At 43.1% G+C, this 17,372-nt stretch overlaps 1 long non-coding RNA gene across 1 annotated transcript in view; it reads right to left on the bottom strand.

Annotated features, from left to right (window-relative positions):
• The window catches only part of LOC126298967 (uncharacterized), a 450,144-nt gene extending 433,248 nt beyond the window's left edge, over positions 1 to 16,896 (bottom strand). The window contains exon 1 of the long non-coding RNA XR_007552698.1: positions 16,821 to 16,896. This is a non-coding gene — a long non-coding RNA (uncharacterized LOC126298967). The remainder of the gene's footprint in view (positions 1 to 16,820) is intronic.
• Between the last annotated feature and the right edge of the window lie 476 nt (positions 16,897 to 17,372).

The raw sequence follows: 17,372 nt of genomic DNA, 5'->3' as shown, positions 1-17,372 counted from the left end.
ATAACCCTGTCTCACTCCCTTCTCAACCACTGCTTCTCGTTCACGCACTCAACTCTTATAACTGCCATCTGGTTCCTGTACAAATTGTAAATAGCCTATCGCTCCCTATATTTTACCCCTGTTACCTTCAGAATTTGAAAGAGAGTATTCCAGTCAACATTGTCAAAAGCTTTCTCTAAGTCTACAAATGCTAGAAACGTAGGTTTGCCTTTCCTTAATCTATTTTCTAAGATAAGTCCTAGGGTTGCCTCACGTCTTTCAACATTTCTGCGGAATCCAAACTGATCTTCCCGAAGGTCGGTTTCTACCAGTTTGTCCATTCGTTCCTAAAGAATTCGTGTCAGTACTTTGTAGCCATGACTTATTAAACTGATAGTCCGGAAATTTTTACACCTATCAACACCTGCTTCCTTTGGGATTGGAATTATCATATTGTTCTTAAAGTCTGAGGGTATTTTGTCGTTCTCATACATCTTGCTCACCAGATGGTAGAATTTTGTCAGGGCAGGCTCTGTCAAGGCTATCAGTAGTTCTAATGAAATGTTTTCTGCTCCCGGGGCCTTGTTTCGACTCAGGTCTTTCAGTGCTCTGTCAAACTCTTCACGCAGTTTCGTATCTCCCATTTCATAGTCACCTACGTCCTCCTCCATTTCCATAATATTGCCCTCTAGTACATTGACCTTGTCTAGATCCTCTATATACCTCTCCCACCTTTCTGGTTTCCCTTCTTTGCTTGGAACTGGTTTTCCATCTGAGCTCTTGATATTTATACAAGTGGTTCTCTTTTCTTCAAAGGTCTCTTTAATTTTCCTGTAGGCAGTGTCTATCTTACCCCAAGTGATATATGCCTCTACATCCTTGCATTTTTTTCTCTAGCCATCCCTGCTTAGCCATTTTGCACTTTCTGTCGATCTCATTACTCAGACGTTTGTATTCCTTTTTGCCTGCTTCATTTACTGCATTTTTATATTTTCTCCTTTCTTTAATTAAATTCAATATCTCCTCTGTTACCCAAGGATTTCTACTAGCCCTCGTCTTTTTACCTACTTGATCCTCCGCTTGCTTCACTATTTCATCTCTCAGATCTACCCATTCTTCTTCTACTGTATTTCTTTCCCCTGTTCTTGTCAATCCATCCCTAATGCTCTCTCTGAAACTCCCTACAACCTCTGGTCCTTTCAGTTTATCCAGGTCCCATCTCCTTAAATTCCCATCTTCTACCTGTCTCTTCACTTTGCTTCTGGGCGAATTTCGTGACTGTATGTGTACGGCTGGAGCATATGCCGTTACAAGCGCAGCAAACTACGATGGTTGGTAACAAAAGGTGAAATAACTGGGTGGCTGGTGTCAAATATGCGAGAAATTTAGTATGGGATACGAGACGGGGGGAGGGTGGACAGATATATGGCGTTCGAGGAAGCTGGTAGTAGTTACAGACTTCTGGTGGAGAGGAAATTCCGGTGGCACTGGCATAAAAGACGATAGTTCGGATTAAAGTTTTCAAAGGGTTGAGTGTGATGGGAGGATGCAATCCGGATGTTTGTCTGTTTAGTAGTTAGAGCCTGCTATGAGGTTTTTATTCTGTAGTCAGTACGTGGGGTTTTTCGCGTTAGTTTACAGTTTAGCGGTGGTGTTTGTGAACTGTACAGGATGATCATACATAGCAAACTGTTCTTCCTCTAGTTACTTTCTTGGTCTTGGAAGGATTGACCTGGAGAAATAGTAACGTCCTTGGAAGTACTTGCAGCCACGTTTTCCGTTTCCAGTTTTTTTCTCTTTATTGTGCCACTGAAATACCTAGTAGTTCCCACAATCTTCTCATGCACAGTTTTAAGTGAGATTTTTGCTTCCTCGTTTGCCTCTTCCCCCGCAAATTTCATTTTATTGCATATAATCACATGGGCTGATTATGAAGAACTTTCGCTGCACCGATGTTGCGTGAGCGCTGCTGTGCTATGCTGTGTAGTAGAGATAGCAACGAGAGCGTTCCAAGTGGGCGAGTCAGCAGGCGACAGTGAATAGAACGGGCGTTCCTTTGGAAGAAAGGGATAGAATCGTCAAGCGCCTTAAACTAGAATGCGTTTTTGGGTATGGGCTACGTTATTCTGTTCGTAGTCGGCCACATCCACTTTACATCCATAATTTCCCACTTAATACTTCTGCGTTCATATAAGTAATGGCACGTTTCCGTAAATTTCGAGCTGAAGCCATTAGGGCAGTGGTCAAGAAATGCAAGCTGTATCATGTGTCGGTGAATTGTGTAAAATGTAGCAAAACGCACGTTAGGGCAGATGAGGAGCACTTCGAAGAAGGTGTTACAAACACTGAAACAGCGAACCAGATGAGTGTGGTGACAAAGACCAGTCTCAGTATTTCACGATCGGCCTTCATACTTGGTGAACCAGGTGTCATGACTCATTTCCGAAAATTCAAGCCACCTGAAATATAACCACGCCCCAATTCAATACGGATATAGGTTGTTTCACGCACTGTACCGCTGTGAGCCTATCCACATGCTCGCAATGTCACAATTGTCAAATCGTTGACGTTTCACTTTGAAAGTGATAGCTATGTGGGTGGCAGTATTTCGCACTTGGCGGCCAACCTGGACCAGCTGGAAGGTGCGGCACTCGACCCGAAAGATAATTACCACTTCTCTGCGTCGATTACTCGCTGATCGATACTTTCGGCAGTCCAAGGCCGTATGACGCATACACGAAAGCAGCCCAACGTCCACTCTGCGAGGATCTGCGCCTTAGCCTTCCAATGAGGCTGTGGATTACTTCTTTTAGTCACCTTCAGAATCATAAAAGAACTGTTATGGAGATAAGGGACCGGAAGCATACAGGGAAGGCTGCCGTTCACCGCCAAATGAAAACCTATCACTACACGGGCTTCAAAATGTATAAGTCTTCTTAAACCCAAGAACTGAATTTTCATTTTCACGTATTTTAATGGCATGGCAGTACTTTTTTCTAATGCAGCAATTATTAAGGTTCTAAAATGTGCTTCACTTCTTCTGACAGCGGTAAATGATGAAAATATTATCGCCAATTACGTTTATGTAACAACTGCTGCTAAGGTATTTTCACCGAAACAAATGTAAATGGAGTAACAAACCGAATAAATCATAATTACATTATTACCCTGTAAACAAATGACTCAGAAAATGTCCCCGAACAACGTCCGAAATTATTCCGCGTAGTTCTGCTTCACCCAGTATACACCCACAAAGTCGGGACTACACATACGTTAATCTCTACCGAGACATTTCTTCAAGGATGAGCTAGCTACTTGGTAACTCTTCATAATCACTGCCCAGGAATATTGGATAAGAGTCTTTATCAGAAAGTTTTACAAGATTACTGTTATTATGAAACGAAGATCTGGTTTCTTCTCTGTGTCTAGGATACAGCACCGAAGAACAAAAGATATGGTAATCAGACTTATTTGCCACTAATGTTTGGGACATGGCCCATTCGGCTCTGATGTTCATGCATTCAAGAAAATGAGTCACTGAATGAATTTATTCTGAGTAGATACCGAGAAAAGATTTCGTAAGAACAATGACAAAGGCAACAAGACACTTTTGAGCATGAAACACTACCTTGACAAACAAAAACGAAACGAGACTTGTAGTAAGCAGCTGCTGGTTGTTGTTCATTAGTGCGTGACCATCTTTAAACCACGTCCTTGTTCGTAGTGACGTATTATTTACTATTATTGGGTGTTCTGAGTTGTTATGGTCTACAGTTCGAAGAATGGTTTGATGCAGCTCTCCATGTTAGTCTCTCCTGTGCAGGCCTCTTCATCTCTGCATAAATAGTGCAACCTAAATCCACGTGAACATGCTTAGTGAATTACAGACTTGGCGTCACCCTGCAATTTGTTCCTCCACACTTCCATCACAAAATAGACGATTCCTTGCTGCCTCGGGATGTACCCTATCAACTGATTCCTTCTTTTAGACAAATTGTGCCATAAATTTCTTTTTCCCAAATTAGTTTCAGAACCATCAGTATTCCTTTATACGTAGCACTCTCCTTGTCTGATTTGTATGGCCGAGCGGTTCTAGGCGCTTAAGTCCGGAACCGCGCTGCTGCTACGGCCGCAGGTTCGAATCCTGCCTCGGGCATGGATGTGTCTGATGTCCTTAGGTTAGTTAGGTTTAAGGAGTTCTTAGTCTAGGGGACTGATGACCTCAGATGTTAAGTCTCATAGTGCTGAGAGCCGTTTGAACCATCTGATCTGTATTGTCCACATTTCACTTCCGTACAAGACTACAGTCCACACAAACACTGTCAGAAAATGCTTCCTAACATTTAAATTTATTTTCAGTGTTAACAAATTTCTGCTTTTTAGAAATACTTTTCTTGCTACTGCTAGTCTGCATTTTATATCCTCACTAGTTACGGTAGTGTCAGTTATGTAACTGCCCAAAAGCAAAACGCCTCAATTATTTTTAGTTTCTCATTTCCTAATGTAATTCGCCTGATTTAATTACGTTACATACCCTGTCAACAAACAAATACCGTCCGAACTGGCCTTGTAGGCCCAACGGTACCGACCGGCCGCCGTGTCATCCTCAGACCGCAGGCGTCATCGGATGCGGATACGGAGGGGCATGTGGTCAGCACACCGCTCACCTGGCCGCTGTCAGTTTTCGTGACCGGATCCGCTACTCCTCAGTCAAGTAGTCCTCAACTGGCCCCACAAGGGCTCATCGCACCTCGCTTACCAACATCACTCGGCAGATCCGAACGGTGGGTGATCCATCCAAGTGCTAGTCAAGCCCGACAGCGTTTAACTTCGGTGAGCTGACGGGAATCGTTGTTACCCGACAAGGCCGTCGGTTACAGACAGTCAAATATGTTTTAATTTTATTGCTGTTAATATTTTAACTTTTGCCGAGACTCTATTCATTCTGTTCAACATATCTTCCAAGCCCTTTGCTTTCTCTTACAGAATTACAATGACGTGAGGAAACCTCAATTTTTACTTCTTCTCCCTAACCTCTAATTTCCTTTCCAGATTTATCCTTGGATTACTTACGGCCTGCTCAATGCACACATGGAATTACCTTAGCGACAGCCTAGAAACCTGTCTGACTCTTTTCTGAAGTACTGTTTGCATTTTACACCCATCGACTCTTAAAACTGTACAAGTTCAGATAACCTATCGCTACTTGTATGTTATCCTTGCTAACATCAGAATTACAAGATGTGTAATCCAGTCAAAACTGCGAAAAGGTTTCTCTGAATCAATAATTGTCAGAAATGCAGATCTATCTTCTAAAATAGATTGTAGGGTCAGTGTTTCCTTGCATGTAACTGCATTCCTCCGGAACCCAAACTGAGCTCCCCTGAGTTCGACTTCTGCCAATTTTTTTTCCATTCTTCTGTAAATATTGGTGTAAATATTTTGCCACCATGACGTATGAAACTCATAGTTCGGTAATATTGACACCTGCGTAACGTAACACATACAGTGGAACCAGTAAATAGGATAAAATATTCCAATTTTATGGGGGTACATCTTGATAAAAATTTGAACTACATGGAACATAAGAACTACAAATTGTTTGCTTTGATATTAATACGGTGAACTACCTAAAACTTGCACCGTAAATATTGCGGAACTGGAAAGTGCTTTTGAGTGCGGTTTCAACAGAACGGATTGGTAGTCAGGGTGTAACCTCCCCTCACTTATCGGCCTTAATGACAGTGAAAAATTAAACCACGTGCACCTAATGGAAATTTGGGAAAAGCAATCATCACCGAAGTTAATTTGTCGGTGAAGAGGGAGGAAAGGGTTACATCTAAATGAAAGGAAGAATGCAAATGAAATTGGTGGAAATTAATATTGAGAAAAGGGTAAAATTAATAAAGAAAGTAAATGTACGGTCGTTACGTTTACAATTAATTGGCGTTAATTAGATATTTCAAATTTGGGGAAAATTAGGGTCGCCAGTCCTATGGACAACTACTATAATAACTGAAAATGAAAGATTAATGCACATACAATCAGCACTAAAAGCGTGGCAACTGAAGGTTGACATGTGATGTGTCAAAACTGAATGTTTGTTAGAAGTAATAAATTTCGCTACACTCTGATTTAATTCAGCAAAAAAATTAATAAAACCGGAAAACTGAAAGTTAATTTAGTGGCTGAAATTAATACTGAACTTTGTTTCTGAAGCACTACGAAATTCAATAAAATACGGTTAGTCTTGGGCTACCTCAACAATCATTTCAAAAGTTACTTGAATCTTCGCAGTTTAGAAATAAGAGATTTAACTTTGTACTTGAATTAAATGATTCTGAACAATTAACAATAGTAAAATTTAGTATGTACCAAGCTGAGCTGCAGTAAGCTTAAATACGCACTCTTAATTTGTGCTTGTGTAATCTAAATATTGTAGCCAGCTATGAATACTTTAACTGAACTTTGAAATTAAAGCAGTGAAATGGAATGATATTATTTTAATGCTGGCTTTTGAATTTTGCGACACTCGGGATCATTCCGGAAAAGGAAGCGACCCTGCTTGGTAATGCAACTGGGACAATGAGCAACAAAGGTTCATGCTACGTTGCTGTAATTTTGTGAGACAAACTGAATAGTTTGAAAAGCTGAGGTCTGCCATATAGTTCTAAAACTTTACGTGCTTCCAGTTTTCCTTGTTGGTTGATTGAAGGTTCGAAGTCGTCGATCGGGCAGGTGGCGACAGTCACTCATTGTCGGCCGTCGCTGTTGCAGAAGCTGGACGTTGGCGACACGGTCACCAGGCGAAACGGGCTCTTGATGTGCGCCAGCTAATGCTTCCCGTCCGCGACACCGTGTCAGAAACAATGATAGCAAGTCGAGCGCAATTACATGCTACCAAACCCTAAAAACTGGCAACTCGCGGGAGTGTCACACGACACACCTGCTCCACCGCCCTACTCCAGCCAGTCTCCGCTCTGCCCGCGCTCCACGCGGCCGAGTTCACACTACCAAAGATCCTAAACACTTTGGTTCTCCACACGACCTATCGATGTATTCGTTCGATAGCATAGTTTTCCCTAGGCCAGACCCAGCGTAAAAATACAAATAATATTTACAAAAGAAACCAATTATACATCGACATAAATGCACAATAGTAAAACAATTACAATATATAAAGACACAGGAATGTCATATATTCAGGTAACAAAATATGGAAAAAAATGTATAGTACAATAGATGGAAATAGGAGGATATGCATTTCCGGCGTTACAAAGGGCTCGCAATGTTAGCCAATCAACAGATTGTAATAATACTCAGAAAGTGCATTTTCTGTGTATACACACGCTTTCTTAAATGGAAAAATGCCTATTGACATTAACAAACTAGTAGTAGAGTAAATTAGAATATCAGCGGTGTTTATTGTAGGATTCTAGTGCGAGTAGTTTACGAGATATCGTATTTTGAAAAGTTCCCACACCAACACGTGTACAATATGTAAGTCGGGACGCACTCAGGGAACACACAAATTCAAATGGCCCCAAGCACTATGTGCCTTAACATCTGAGGTCATCAGTCCCCTAGAATTAGAACTACTTAAACCTAACTAACATAAGGACATCCCACACATCCATGCCCGAGGCAGGATTCGAACCTGCGACCTTAGCAGTTGCGCGGTTCCGGACTGAAGCCCCTAGAACAGCTCGGCCACCGCGGCCGGCTCGAAGCGTTTGATATGTTGTTCTACAGAAGAATGTTGAAGATTAGTTGCACTGATAAGGTAAGGAATGAGGAGATTCTTTGCAGAATGAGCGAAGGAAGGAACATATGGAAACACTGACAAGAAGAACGGACAAGATGATGGGATATATGTTATGACATCACGGAATAATTTCCATGGTAGTAGAAAGAGCTGCAGAGGGTAAAAACTGTTGGGGAAGACAACGATTGGAATATATCCAGCAAATAATTGAGCTAGTTATGTGCAACAGCGACTCTGAAATGACCGTATCATATCAGTCGAGAGACTGACGGCGCAAAAAGAAACACGCTTCAGTAAGAGTCGGTCGCCAGTCTCGTCATAAACAGCACACACACGACATTATTCGTCTATAATGGTCGCCCTGGCGACGAGTTAAGAAACAGCCACCAATTAAAGTCTTATTTTGATCCATACATGTTGTGGGACTGCTTCATAAGCTTTGAAAAATGACTTCGCTATAAAACAGAGAGTTAATTCGCAAATGAGAATTATAAAAACTGGATCGCTGTAGAAATCGGCCGTATGTGCAGTCTGCGCGAAACATCGGTATCTTATCGCTGCGAGGTCAAATATTTCGTTCTTGTCATAAGAACGGTTAGGCAGAGTTCTTTTTACGATTACGACATTGCACGGAGCCCTTTGCCTAGCTGGCGGGCCGCCTTATCTGGCGCTATCTGGCACGTCTCACGTATCTGTCCGCAGGAGGCGACCAGACGCCAAACGTCCTTCACGGAATACCGCCGCTATTGTTCTTCTAGCATTTCGTAACAGCTCATCTGTTTAAAGGAGAAATTAAACCTGTTATCTGCTATAGTCGCTCGCATTTTCTTCCGCAACGCGTTTCGAGAACTTGCACAGTAATCTTCAGGTAGATCAATGGTTTACCTGAATGTTTCTTTTCCTGAATGCAGCCAGGTGACTTCCTTACGCTTCATTTATCTAGAAATTACTTATTGTGTGACACCTATATCCGTAATGTGGTACTGAAATCATACATTATAAAGGCTAACAACCTTAGTCCACCATAAATGACACTAAATGTCGTTATGTATCTACATCTACATCTACATCCATACTCCGCAAGCCACCTGACGGTGTGTGGTGGAGGGTACCCTGAGTACCTCAATCGGTTCTCCCTTCTATTCCGGTCTCGTATCACTAAATATCGCACATAAACATAAAAAAATAAACAGTCCAGAGACCGGGCAGGTACAGAGACATAGTATCTTGCAAGTCGAAAATCATTACCTGCTTACACTGCAAATCAAAGACACTAACAACATACACACATCAAAAAAAGTTTTGCATCACGCGGGTTCCCCAGGACTCCTGAAGATAGACTTTGACTGTGGATATTGTATCAGAGACACAGTCCCTTTGACTGACATGTCACTAAACCCGGCCAAAGATGCAAACAACCATGCATGAGAGCGCCTATTAGACAGAGGGGGTCCGACAGCCGATCAGTTCCAGTCATTCCACCAGGAAGGAGGTACACGGCACGTGTTGTCTGTAGTTCATGCCTAGATGACCAATATGGCGGTTCGAACGCCACCGCATTGTTACTTTGTGCCAGGAAGGGGTCTCAACAAGGGAATTGTCCAGAAATCGCAGAGTGAACCAAAGAGATGTTGTTCGGACATGGAGGAGATACAGAGAGACAGGAACTACCGATGACATGCCTCGCTCAGGCCGCCCAAGGACTACTACTGCAATGGATGACCGCTACCTACGGACTATGGCTCTGAGGAACCCTGATAGCAACGCCATAATGATGAATAATGCTTTTCGTGCAGCCACAGGACGTCGTGTTACGACTCAAACTGTGCGCAATAGGCACGTCCATGGCGAGGTCCATCTTTGCAACCACTACACTGTGCAGCACGGTACAGATGGGCCCAACAACATGCTGAATGGACCGCTCAGGATTGGCATCACGTTCTCTTCACCTATGAGTGTCGCATATGCCTTCAACCACACAATCGTCAGAGAAGTGTTTGGAGGTGGCCCGGTCAGGCTGAACGCCTTAGACACACTGTCCAGCGAGTGCAGCAAGGTGGAGGTTCCCTACTGTTTTGGGGTGGCATTATATGGGGCCCACGTACGCCGCTGGTTGTCATGGAAGGCGCCGTAACTGCTCTAAGATACGTGAATGCCATCCTCCGATCGATAGCGCAACCATATCGACAGCATATTGGCGAGGCATTCGTTTTCATGGACCACAATTCGCGCCCCCATTGAGCACATCTTGTGAATGACTTCCTTCATGTTAACGACTTCGCTCGATTAGAATGGCCAGCATGTTCTCCAGACATGAACGCTATCGAACGTGCCTGCGGTAGACTGAAAGGATTGTTTATTGACGACGTGACCCACCAACTACTCTGAAGGGTCTATGCTGAATTGCCGTTGAGGAGTGGGAGAATCTGGACTAACAGTGCCTTGATGAACTTGTGAATAATATGCCACGAAGAATACAGGCATGCATCAATGCAAGAGGACGTGCTACTGGATATTAAAGGTAGCAGTGTGTACAGCAATCTGGACCACAATTTCTGGAGGTCTCGCTGTATGGTGGTACAATATGCAATGTGTGGTTTCCATGAGTAATAAAAAGGGCGGAAAAGATTTTTATGTTAATCTCCATTCCAGTTTTCTGTACAGGTTTCGAACTCTCGGTACCGAAGTGATGGATTTTTTTTTATGTGTGTGCATTTATGCGTTTACATCTTTAAGACTTTCTCACAAAAAGTAGCATTTATAAAAACAAAACGTGTACTTACATTTCAGATATTTATTTGATAATGAATCGATCTGATGTATTAAATAGTAAGTTCTGGTTTTATTACATTCTGTCACTGAAGAGGAGATGGCAGTATCTTCTAGTATGTCAGAGACACTTCTAAAAAATTCATTGTCAGTCCCTCAGTTTTGTCATGGAATACGTTATGTCCACATTTCCTGTTGTGAATGAAAATTTACAACTTTTCTAAGTGACTTTTTTGTGGCCTTTGTTTAGCTTATGAAATATTATGGCGTTATCCTACATGTTAGCAAAAGCATGATATTTGTCGACAAATTTATTTGGAGTGGTTTATCTAAATGCATTCATATGTTCCACAAATTCAGTTCGGAACCTTCGTCCAGCATGAGCAACATACTGCGTGAGACACTCGTTGCATTTTGTTTTCCAGAAGCCCGTTGACTACATAGTCATTAGAGATGGGCATAAGCTCTAGAGGTACAAGTATGGGAAAGGAAATTGGTGGTGTTCTTTTAATAGGAGGGATACGTCTCAGTCCGTATTGGGAATAGTGTGCGGCGGTGAGGCATTCGAACATGTTCTGGCTGCTGGATTTATTGTACGACGATGCCATAACATGATCCTACCCATGGATAAAGTGCGTAATCGTGAGAGGGGGAAAGAATGGGCGGGGCTTCAGGTTGTCCTTCGATCATTTTGATTCTTTCTAGTGTCCTCAAAACATATGAACGGAATGCAGGGGTGGTTCACGCAAGAAGGCCAGGGCCGTTTCTCTCCTGCCCTTAGCAGGAGTTAGAAATCCGTTTCCCTCTTTTTCTCTCAAAAGTGGCGACAAGAATGTTAGGTAGGTTCCTTGTTACATTTTTTGTTTTCATAATCAGTACTACAGGGTGTTCAAAATCTGACTCTATTTTGTTAGGTACTACCTTTGTTTAACTGGGAAAGAAACAGATTACACATCACAGCAGAGGTTTTTCATTATCACCCAGTGCATTAGACGTGCCGTTTATGCCGATACTCAGAACAGCTTCACATACAGGTAACAGTATGGTAAGGATGCATCAAACAAATCCAACACCGATAGTCCTTACAACATGTTGCAGAAGTCAAGAAATGTGCAGATGCACCCAGAAGAGGTCGAATGAAAGTGCTAACACCATAAAAATTGACTGATATGCACGTTATATATTCTTTGAGTCCCACGATGTCCGTGGTCATCGATGTAACCAGTCTGGTGTCTGCGTTGGTCGTACCCACAAGACATTGCACAAGTGCTTGCAAGATAAGTTCGTATATAATTCACGCTGTGCGCGAGTTAATACCTGAGGAAAATTTTAAATGTGTAGCTTTCTGTCTGTGGTTCATGGTTTTACGACAGACGTTCAATAAGTAAGCACTCCGTCCTCAGGCCACGAGTGGCCTACCGGGACCATTCGACCTCCATGTCATCCTCGGTGGAGGACGCGGATAGGAGGGGCGTGGGGTCAGCACACCGCTCTCCCGGTCGTTATGATGGTATTCTTGACCGAAGCCGCTATTATTCGGTCAAGTAGCTCCTCAGTTGGCATCACGAGGCTGAGTGCACCCCTAAAAATGGCAACAGCGCATGGCGGCCTGGATGGTCACCCATCCAAGTGCCGACGATGCCCGACAGCGCTTAATTTCGGTGATCTCACGGAAACCGGTGTATCCACTGCGGCAAGGCCGTTGCCACGTTCAAGAAGTAATGCAAACATTTTTTTTCACCCAATTTCGGTTGAAAATGCGGAATTTGTTGTGGAACATCGTGGAATATTCCCGCTTCAGCCTATATAGTTTCATGAAGTTCCGATATAAGTAGCTATACATAGCCTTCAAAATCGAGTCTGTAAAGACCGTGTGTTCCAAGCAGAGATCTATCATTGAGTTACGCGCTTGCGGAATGTCTACGGAGACCTGGCAGTGAACAAAAGCACGGTGAGTCGTTGGGCGAGGCGTCTCTCGTCATCACAACAAGGTCGCGCAGACCTATCCGAACTCCCGCGTGCCGGTCGGCTGCACACGGCTGTGACTCCTGCAATGTGTGAACGATCGTGTGGACAGTCTCATTCGAGGTGATGGACGGATCACAATCGAACCATAGCTGAATGTCTTTGTTGGAGTGCTGATACACTCGTCCACCAGTTGGGGTACTCAAAGGTGTGTGCCCACTGGGTTCGTGAAGAGCAATGACCATCTGTGCTGAATTGCTTGCACGCTAAGATGCTGATCGTGACAATTTTTTGTCGAACTACGTCACAGGTGATGAAACATAAGTCATCACTTCGAACGGAAACAAAACGGCAATCCATAGAATGGCGTCACATCACGTCTCCTCCGAATAAAAATTTCAAAGCGTACCCTCAGTCGGTAAAGTCATGATTACGGCCTTCCGGGACTCTGAAGTGGTTATTCTGTTTAATGTCCTCCCTCACGGTTCAACGATCAACTCCGACGTTTATTGTGCTCGGTCAGGAAATTGAAGAAACTGGTTTCGCGTGTTCGTCACGACAACAATGCAAACGAACTGCTCCTTCTTCATGGCAATGCACGACCTCAGACAATGTAAGTAGGCTGCTTAGGTTTTTATGTTGGTAATGCCACGTAGCGCTCTGTATGAAAATCACTGACTGTGCTGTGTGCAGTCTGTGGCTGGTTTGCATTGTTGGAATATTCTAGTGTTGGGGCTGTTGGATGTGAACAGCGCGTAGCGTTGCGCAGTTGGAGGTGAGCCGCCAGCAGTGGTGGATGTGGGGAGAGAGATGGCGGAGTTTTGAGAGCGGATGATCTGGACATGTGTCCGTTAGAGAGGGTAAATTTGTAATACTGTATATCATGAACTGTTTTATATATATATATATATATATATATATATATATATATATATATATATATATATATATAATGACTTTTGAACACTATTAAGGTAAATCATTGTTCTCTATCAAAATCTTTCATTTGTTAACTATGCCTATCAGTACTTAGTGCCTTCAGAAGTTAGAGTCTTTTATTTAGCTGGCAGTATTGGCGCTTGCTGTATTGCAGTAGTTCGAGTAACGAAGATTTTTGTGAGGTAAGTGATTCATGAAAGGTATAGGTTATTGTCAGTCAGGGCCATTCTTTTGTAGGGATAATTGAAAGTCAGATTGCGTTGCGCTAAAAATATTGTGTGCCAGTTTAGTGTTGATCAGAATAGGTAAAGAGCGAAATATACGAGTACGTTCAGTTCTGCTCATCTGTTTGAAAATGAAATAATGTAAGAGGTTTATCAGCACAGTCATTCATAAGTTTTTCTAAGAGGATGTTTCAACAAGTCTGCGCACCCGAAAGGAGCTCACAATACTTTGCTGGACAGTTCTTCCTCACATACCCTACAACCCAAATCTCGCATTTTCCGACTTCCATCTGTTTAGCACAATGAAGGATGCACTCCGTGGGAAACAGTACGTGAATGATGAGGAGGTTATTGATGCAGCTAGACGTTCGTTTAATGTCGACCATTAGAGTGGTACCATGCGGGCGTATAGGCTCTCACTGTAAGGTGGCGTACGGCCGTCGCATTGAATGGAGATTATGTTGAAAAATTGGTGTTTGTAGCCAAAAGAGTGGGGAATAATATGGTGTATGGGAATACTGAATAAAACCAACCTGCTTCTAGAAAAAAAAATGCTGTGTTACTTATTGAATGCCCCTCGTATAACGCTGCAAGTGAAAGGTGTCTTTGTTTGGTTTTGGTCAGACGACGCAGGGTTCCACATAATGTTGAATATGTGAATGCACAAAATTCTTACACGAGGGCTGTGGAAAATCCTCATCAACTACATGAGTCTCCTCTGCACACTCATGAAGTTTGTGTTTACTGTTCAGTGGCACGTGGGCTATCTTCATCGCATTCTGACATGGCACAAGGAGCTGTATTACACATAGATGATGCAACTATTTGTAAACAGTGTACATTCTACTTGTAAACACTATACCTAAACTACACATGCTCTCAGCTGGACAATACTACAACTCATACAGTGTTTTCGTCGTCGGGTAAGATCGAAGTGGTTGTGGAAAAATTAGCATACTGATTTATCTCTGTCTATAATTTTGTTGTGGAGATAAACGCTTACAAACTAGCCCTAATATTGTTCCCCAATTACAGAAAGAAACTGGACAATGTTGTCGCTGCAGTTCCCTGTTTAAGACCATGGAACGTCGTAGTCAGTTAAGTGAGTCATAAAATGAAGGCCACTTTCAACTACTTTTGTAACTTTCCCAAAAGTTTTCGTTGCTTTCTTTTTGCGGCCATGTACATAACAATTGTGCTTCAGGCTTGCTCAGTGTTAAAGCGCCGAACTAAGGACCTAAAGATATGTAGCCATGTGGAGAACGTCTCCGCTTACCAAACAGTAAATGTCATTTGGCGTAAAACAAGTTAATACCACCTACAGCTTGTAAGTTGAAAAAGAAGACGAGGCAAAAAGTTTGCATCGGCTCACTGTTGTTTAAATCAATATTTACGCTGCTACATCCTTAAAATAGGAGTAATACAGTTCATTACAATTCATTTTCGTTAATAGTTAGGGACTTGAAAAAATAAGTTGCACGTGTCGTCCCACGCTAAGAGCGTTGCCCAACAAGAGTGTCGCAGCATAAGGATAGACTACATGTTCCGGGATTCCCACACACACATTTCTGCCGCCATACAGTAACAGAATGTTCACAGGGTTCCAGTGAAATAACGCACCACCCCAAAGTTGAAGTCCGCGGAACAGTATGATTCTTACGGACAAATCTTCTAAATTCTGCACAGATTCACGGTGAAACTCTGGCAGTACATGGACCACCTGAAATGTCGCCGTATGTCCATCTTTTCAGATACAGCTGCGGGACCTCGGCTGTTCAGTACCAAACACCTTTCAGCCGTCTTAATTTCCAAACTGTTATTTTATAAATAAAATAACAGTGTGGAAATTTAGACGGCTGAAAGTGTTTGATTTGACATTCTGAAATGAAATGTCGCGTCCAGCCGCATTAAATTAGTGCCAACAATTTGTCGAAGACCACACAAACGTAGATGGTGCCGATTGGAAAGGATGACTGTCGACATCGAGCATAATACAGTTAATATGTTAAGATTCCTTACTTTCAGTTTAAAATCAGGATGCAATTACTTAGGCTTTGCATTACAAAAATGACAACGGCCCAAGAAAGCAAAAAACTGGCGAGGGAAAGCAAGTGCTAAAAGAGAGAAAAGTTTCGAGGTCGATTACTGCTCAGTCCTAGGATTTTTATCTGTCATCATCACTTATCATCTGCTTCCGGTAGCTGAGTGGTATCCAGCACGGTAGCTCAGCGTGTTCGGTCAGAGGGTTAGCTGCCCTCTGTAATAAAGAAAGAAAACTAAGTGAATGGCTCAACAACGAACTTGAACAAGCATCATGGGACGTCCGCCCCGAACAAATACAACGAACAATTTGCCGGCACGCTAGCTCAGCGTGTTCGGTCAGAGGGTTAGCTGCCCTCTGTAATAAAAAAAGAAAACTAAGTGAATGGCTCAACAACGAACTTGAACAAGCATCATGGGACGTCCGCCCCGAACAAATACAACGAACAATTTGCCGGCACGCTAGCTCAGCGTGTTCGGTCAGAGGGTTAGCTGCCCTCTGTAATAAAAATATTAAAAAAAACTGAGTTAATCGATCAACAACGAACTTAAACGGATGTCTTACGACGTCCGCCCCGAGCAGATGCAACGAACAAAGGCGAACAAAATGAGGTAAAAAAACAAGAGGTCAGCGCGACAGAATGTCAATCCCAAGGGCCCGGGTTCGATTCCCGGAGATTTACTCCGCTCAGTACTGGGTGTTGTGTTGTCCTAATCGTCATCATTTCATCCCAATCGACGCGCAAGTCGCCGAAGTGGTGTCAAATCGAATGACTTGCACCCGGCGAGCGGTCTACCCGACGGGAGGCGCTAGTCACACGAGATTTATATTTTACCATCACTTATTCAGCTCTGGCAGTTTTTGTTACTGTGAAAAATACTGAGTTGCAAAGTGGTTCGGAGTTCACGTCAAACTGTAGAACTCGCTATAACTGGCTGGCTAAGGCAGTTCAAAGCTCAGAGGAAGTTAATGGCATACCAGCTCCAATAGTACCACGCTTAGTAAACCACAGTGCTGCTCGTACTAACCTTCAGGTGGAGGGTTGCTTTACGATTTGTACAAAACGATGTAGTACCATATTACACTTGAAACGCATTGTGCAGAGCTCACCGTTAGTAGTAACTATTCAAGATTTTACCTTTTCGAAGATTCATCGGTGGCACGCATTACAGTCGGGAGTGAATGTCTGCCGGTCACTTTCCAGTGGTTGCAAGTGTTGTACTCCTGGAACAAACGATGGAAAAGTAAGAAAGGCGCATCTTTTCGACAGGAAGGCCTCGCCATGTTTACTCACAGCAACAGAGAAATTATAGTGCGGTCATTTTAACGTGGCAGTCGAAAGGGAACTTGTCCCACCCAATAACTGCGTGCAGGGGGAGGGGGATGAGGAATGAAGGGCAGAGAGGTGCGGAAAAACATACCCCGCGTCCCCCTCGCAGGGCTGGCGATCTATACCCGTCATCTGTGCTGCTGCGAACGCAGAACTCTCATCTCGTTATCGCCTTTCCCTTCTGGTATTGTAAGCGTCGTGCTCTTCACTCATTGCAGAGTAAGAAACTAAAACAACGAGCAATGTACGACCGAGACGAAAGCTGAGTACTCAAAGCATTTAGTAACGTCAGTCGCGCAATAGCTCGGTTATGTGCCATAACGAGACGGTTCAGACCCAACCTCCACCGTTAATTTAGGC

Source organism: Schistocerca gregaria, chromosome X (assembly GCF_023897955.1).
Source record: "Schistocerca gregaria isolate iqSchGreg1 chromosome X, iqSchGreg1.2, whole genome shotgun sequence".
In the NCBI taxonomy this organism is placed as follows: Eukaryota; Metazoa; Arthropoda; class Insecta; order Orthoptera; family Acrididae; genus Schistocerca; species Schistocerca gregaria.
This window is presented reverse-complemented; position numbering and strand designations above follow the sequence as displayed.